We start from the raw sequence: 6,486 nt of genomic DNA on the forward strand, positions 1-6,486 counted from the left end.
CTCAAGACATTACCGTGCCTCAGTTTGAAGGGGTTGTGACCAACATTGCTGCTGGTAATTGTTTGGGTTTTTCTGATGATGAACTTCCACCTGAGGGTAGAGCACATAACAAAGCGTTGCATATCTCAGTCAAGTGTCTGGATGCTGTGTTGTCTCGAGTTCTGATCGATACAGGTTCTTCTCTTAATGTGATGCCCAAGACTACTTTGTTTAAGCTGAGTATGGATGGGGTTATGATGAGACCATGCACTATGAGTGTTAGAGCGTTTGATGGTTCTAGAAGGTCCGTAGAAGGGGAAATTGATCTGCCTGTTCTGATTGGCCCTCACATGTTCTATATTGCTTTCTATGTTATGGATATACGTCCTTCATACACTTGCCTCTTGGGTCGTCCTTGGATCCATGCTGCTGGGGCTGTGACATCTACCCTCCATCAGTGTTTGAAATTTGTTGTGAATGACAAGATTGTTGTGATCACTGGTGAAGAGGATTTGATAGTCAATAATCTGGCGTCATACCGTTATGTTGAAGTGGAGGGAGAGATACAAGAGACACCTTTTCAGGCCTTAGAGATTGTGTCGGTTGATAAACTCCCCGTGGTTGAGAATAAGAAGGAACTCGGAGCACCCCTCTCGTCTCTAAATGATGCTAAGGCCTTCTTAGAGGCTGGTACTCCCCATAGTGCCTGGGGCAAGCTGATTGATGTTCATGAGAAGCGAGACAAGTATGGCCTTGGGTATCAACCGTCTTCTTCTACTCAGCTCAGCATAATTCCTGGAAAGAAGGTGATTCCCCCCATTTCTCAAGTGTTCGTCAGCGCAAGCACCAGTTCTGGAAGTCAGGTTCTCGCCGTGGATGATGATGTTGAAGAAGATCTCTCCAGATTCATTTGCCATGCTGCGCCTGGACAGGAGCTCAACAATTGGACTATCTTGGACATCCCCAGAGTCACTTTTATGGAGATGTAATTTTCTTGTTTCGATAAGTCATATGCTTCGCCCCAAGCATTTTGACCACTTGTACAAAGAAGGGCCCCCATGTTGTTTCAATTTGTTTAATATTGAATGAAAATCATATCTTCGCATGCAATTACTGTTCCATTTCTTTCATTTTTGTTTTTACTTTAAAAAAACTTTTTTCAAAAAATGGCAAAGCTTTTTCTTCTTTTCTTTTTGTGTAATGCATTCTAAGGCATAAATCATCCATCGTGCAGATCCGGCTCGAATTCCATCAAAAATGATAATGTTACAGTTCCACGTCTTAATATCCTTGAGAATCCAATTGACCAAGCTGATGAGGATAGTGGGGAAGATTGTGAAGTCCCTGAGGAATTGGCAAGACTTTTGAGACAAGAGGAGAAATCTATTCAACCACATCAGGAAGCCATAGAAATCATCAACCTCGGTTCAGAAGAAACAAAGAGAGAAGTCAAGATAGGGGCCGCTTTGCAAAATGATGTAAAGAGAAGGTTGATTGAGTTGCTTCGAGAGTATGTTGACATCTTCGCCTGGTCATACGAAGACATGCCTGGTTTAGACACGGACATAGTTATGCACAGGTTACCGCTCAAACCAGAATGTCCGCCTGTAAAGCAAAAACCACGAAGAACTCGACCTGATATGGCTTTGAAAATCAAGGAAGAAGTTGAAAAACAGTTGAAGGCTGGTTTCTTGTCTGTGTGTGAGTATCCTCCTTGGATTGCAAATATAGTACCTGTTCCTAAGAAGGACGGAAAGGTACGCATGTGTGTTGACTACCGAGATCTGAATAGGGCAAGTCCGAAGGATGATTTCCCTCTGCCTCATATTGATGTGCTAGTCGACAACACTGCTCAGTATTCGGTGTTCTCCTTCATGGATGGTTTTTCTGGCTATAATCAAATAAAGATGGCTCCTGAAGATATGACTAAGACTACTTTTACCACTCCGTGGGGTACGTATTGTTATAAGGTGATGCCTTTTGGCCTTAAGAATGCTGGAGCAACGTATCAACGAGCAATGGTGACCCTCTTTCATGACATGATACATAAAGAGATTGAAGTGTACGTCGACGATATGATTGCAAAATCCCAAACTGAGGAGGAACACTTGGTATATCTTGAGAAACTGTTTGCTCGTTTGCGTAAATTCAAGTTGAGGCTTAATCCAAACAAGTGCACTTTTGGAGTGCGATCTGGAAAGTTGCTTGGATTCATTGTGAGCCAACGAGGGATTGAGGTCGACCCTGATAAAGTAAGAGCAATACAGAACATGCCAGCACCGAAGAATGAAAAAGAAGTTCGAGGGTTCCTTGGGAGATTGAATTACATAGCCAGGTTCATTTCTCATCTCACTGACACTTGTGAACCCATCTTCAAACTGCTGCGCAAAAATCAAGATATCCGTTGGGATGATCATTGTCAGGAAGCCTTCGAAAAGATCAAGCAGTATCTCCAAGAGCCACCAATTCTCATGCCTCCGGTTCCTGGGAGGCCGCTTCTTATGTACTTAACTGTGCTTGAAGGATCTATGGGGTGTGTGCTGGGCCAACATGACGAGTCTGGTCGAAACGAGTACGCCATTTATTACCTGAGCAAAAAGTTTACCGATTGTGAATCCCGCTACTCACTACTCGAGAAAACTTGTTGTGCTTTGGTATGGGCTGCTCGCCGACTGAGGCAGTATATGTTGACTCACACCACTCTATTGATCTCCAAAATGGACCCGATAAAGTACATCTTTGAAAAACCGGCTCACACAGGAAGACTAGCCCGATGGCAAATGCTTTTATCAGAATACGACATCCAGTATGTCACACAGAAGGCCATCAAAGGAAGTGTCCTTGCAAATCATCTTGCTCATCAACCATTAGAAGAGTATCAGTCAATGAAGTTTGACTTTCCTGATGAGGATATCATGAAACTAGATGATAATGAAGGACCCGAACCAGGAGAGCGTTGGACTCTCACGTTCGATGGTGCATCAAATGCTATGGGCCATGGTATTGGGGCAGTTTTGACTTCTCCTCGTCAAACTCACATCCCTTTCACAGCTAGAATATGCTTTGATTGCACGAACAATGTCGCAGAATACGAAGCTTGCATAATGGGTCTCGAAGCAGCCATTGATATGAGAATCAAGATCCTTGAGGTTTATGGGGATTCTGCCTTGGTTATACATCAAGTGAGAGGTGATTGGGAGACACGACACCCCAATTTAGTTCCTTATAAGGACTATATCTTGGAGTTGTTGCCCGCTTTCGAGGAGATCACTTTTCATCACATCCCCCGAGAGGAAAATCAATTGGCAGATGCTTTGGCTACTTTGGCGGCTATGTTCAGAGTTAGCTCCCCTAAAGAAGTGCCAGACATAACGATCCTCCGTTACAAAGAGCCTGCCCATGCATTCCCTGCTCATTGTCTCACTACTGAAGATGTGTATGATGAAAAGCCATGGTATTACGACATCAAGAGGTACGTTGAGAAGCAAGAGTATCCCGAAGATGCTACGATTGGTGATAAGCGAACGCTTCGAAGGTTAGCATCCAAATTCTTCTTGTCAGGAGACGTCCTGTACAAAAGAAACTATGATTCAGTTTTGCTCAGATGCGTGGATAGACACGAAGCAGAATTGATCATGCGGGAAATCCATGAAGGATCTTTTGGAACTCATTCCAGTGGACATTCTATGGCCAAAAAGATCTTGCGAGCAGGATATTATTGGATGACGATTGAAAGTGATTGTTATGTATACGTGAAGAAGTGTCACAAATGCCAAGTGTATGCCGACAGGATTCATGTTCCTCCAACTCCTTTGAATGTTCTGACATCACCTTGGCCCTTTGCTATGTGGGGCATAGACATGATTGGGCGGATAGAGCCACAAGCTTCAAATGGGCACAGATTTATTCTTGTTGCTATCGACTACTTCACCAAATGGGTTGAATCTGCTTCTTACAAGAACGTAACCAAGCAAGTCGTTACTCGCTTCATCAAGAAAGAGATCATATGCCGATATGGGGTTCCAAACAAGATCATCACTGATAACGGGTCCAATCTTAATAACAAGATGATGGCAGAGTTGTGTGAAGAGTTCAAGATTGAACATCACAATTCATCACCCTATCGGCCAAAGATGAATGGCGCAGTCGAAGCTGCAAACAAGAATATAAAGAAGATTGTCCAGAAGATGGTTAGAACGTATAAAGATTGGCATGAGATGTTGCCATTTGCTTTGCATGGCTATAGAACTTCGGTTCGTACTTCAACTGGGGCAACTCCCTTCTCTCTGGTCTACGGTATGGAGGTCGTACTACCTGTCGAAGTGGAAATTCCTTCGTTGAGAGTCTTGATGGACGCCAAACTCGATGAAACAGAATGGGTTCAAACGAGGCTTGATCATCTCAATCTAATTGAGGAGAAACGCTTATCTGCTATCTGCCATGGCCAGTTGTACCAAAAGAGGATCAAGAAAGCGTATGACAAGAAGATTCGGCCTCGAGAATTCCACACAGGTGACCTAGTCGTAAGGAAGATCTTGCCGATTCACACCGATCCAAGGGGCAAATGGACTCCCAACTATGAAGGACCATACATTGTGAAGAAAGCATTTTCAGGTGGTGCTTTAATCCTGACAAAGATGGATGGGGAAGACGTTCCGCTTCCAGTCAATTCAGACTCAGTCAAAAAATACTACGCATAAAAGACCCGCTAGGTCGACATACCTAGGCAAAAATAAGGGCATCCCGGCAAACCAAAAGGGTTTGGGCAAAAATTAGGGATAAAACAAAAAAAATAAGAGAATAACCCGCTAAGTTGAAAACCTGAAAGGGCGACTTAGGCAAAAAGGGGCATCCCGCTGGATTGAAAACCCGAAAGGGCGATCCAGGCAAAAGTTAGGGATCAAAAGCGAGAGGCTGCAGTCTGAATATCTTTCACAAAGACCACTATACGCCCTTGACAGAACGGATGGATCAATCCAACCATTATCCTTCTGAAGCAAAGCATTGAGAGGATCGAGGATATGGGAACTGTAGCAATATCAGTTTTAATGGAAATCCGAGCATTTTTCTTTGCCATTTTGTTCTTTGCATTTTTTTTATTTTTTTCGCAACTACCTCATTTAGGAGTTGCTTCCTTGTACAGAAGCCTATTCACAGGCATTCCATCAATAAAATGATCTTTTGATGCAAAAGCTTTCTTTCTTTCTTTTCGTTTTTGCACATGCGAGGTGTGATTTAATTCGTTATTAAACATTGCATTGAAAACATGGGGGCAATAATCACAAAATCAAAACGAAACATGATGTTACATAAACATAAAAGTGCTCTAAGGGGCACCATTTGCGCCCAAGCGTTGTTTTCTGTGCAGGTTGCAGGGTCTAGCCGTCATCTTGGCTCATGGCATGTCATAAAGGTCATCATCATCCCGCATGAAAGTTCCAGAGTATAATTCATCAGTACTGGTAAGCATGGAACACCTGAAAAGGTCCATAGCCCTCTTCCATATGGCAGACGAAGAGCGGTCTCTCAAAACTCATGATTCCCTAAGCAGCATAGGATGTAAGGAAAGTCGAGCAAAATCATTTCATCCCCAGCGGGGTTATGTTCCAACCCTCAACGCAGTTACCAATAATCTTTGGTACTGTGGGGTTCCAATATCAATTCACAATGATGGTTCAAGATCACAGGCAACGGACCCCAATGATCCTACTCTTCTGTTCCACCAAGGGCCTTTATTTGGCACTCTCTGCATATAGTATTCATTGCATATAGCATTGCATCCTCGAAAGCGTAGCATATCCATTACAGTGGATCATTACGCCATAAAAACTCAAACATGCATACGGAACATAAGCCAGATAATAGGAGCCAATGTTGAATCAGAACAATGACCCATCCTCTCAAAGTTGTTACCTGTACAAACTTTGCCTGATATCTGCTATCATACTACAAACACTTTTAAGTTGTGGTGCCGATACAAGGTGTCCTCAATTCCTGACAAATGGCTGACACGAAGTCTTTCTGTTTTCCTCCTCCCGATGTCGAGGCGATGTTGAGTCGTTGGTCGCACGAGACCTATCTCCTTTGGTCCTGTAGGTCGTACGAGATCTACTCTTCCTCCTGTTTTGTAGGTCGTACGAGATCTACTCTTCCTCCTGTTTTGAAGGTCGCACGAGGTCTTCTCTTGATGTTGAGTCGTAGGTTGCACGAGACCTATCTCCTTTGGTCCTGTAGGTCGTACGAGATCTACTCTTCCTCCTGTTTTGTAGGTCGTACGAGATCTACTCTTCCTCCTGTTTTGAAGGTCGCACGAGGTCTTCTCTCGATGTCGAGTCGTAGATCGTATGAGATCTACTCTTCCTCCTGTTTTGAAGGTCGCACGAGGTCTTCTCCCGATGTCGAGTCGTAGATCGTACGAGATCTACTCTTCCCCTTGTTTTGAAGGTCGCACGAGGTCTTCTCCCGATGTCGAGTCGTAGATCGTACGAGATCTACTCTTCCTCCTGT

The sequence above is a fragment of the Vicia villosa genome, linkage group LG1 (genome assembly GCF_029867415.1).
Source record: "Vicia villosa cultivar HV-30 ecotype Madison, WI linkage group LG1, Vvil1.0, whole genome shotgun sequence".
Lineage (NCBI taxonomy): Eukaryota > Viridiplantae > Streptophyta > Magnoliopsida > Fabales > Fabaceae > Vicia > Vicia villosa.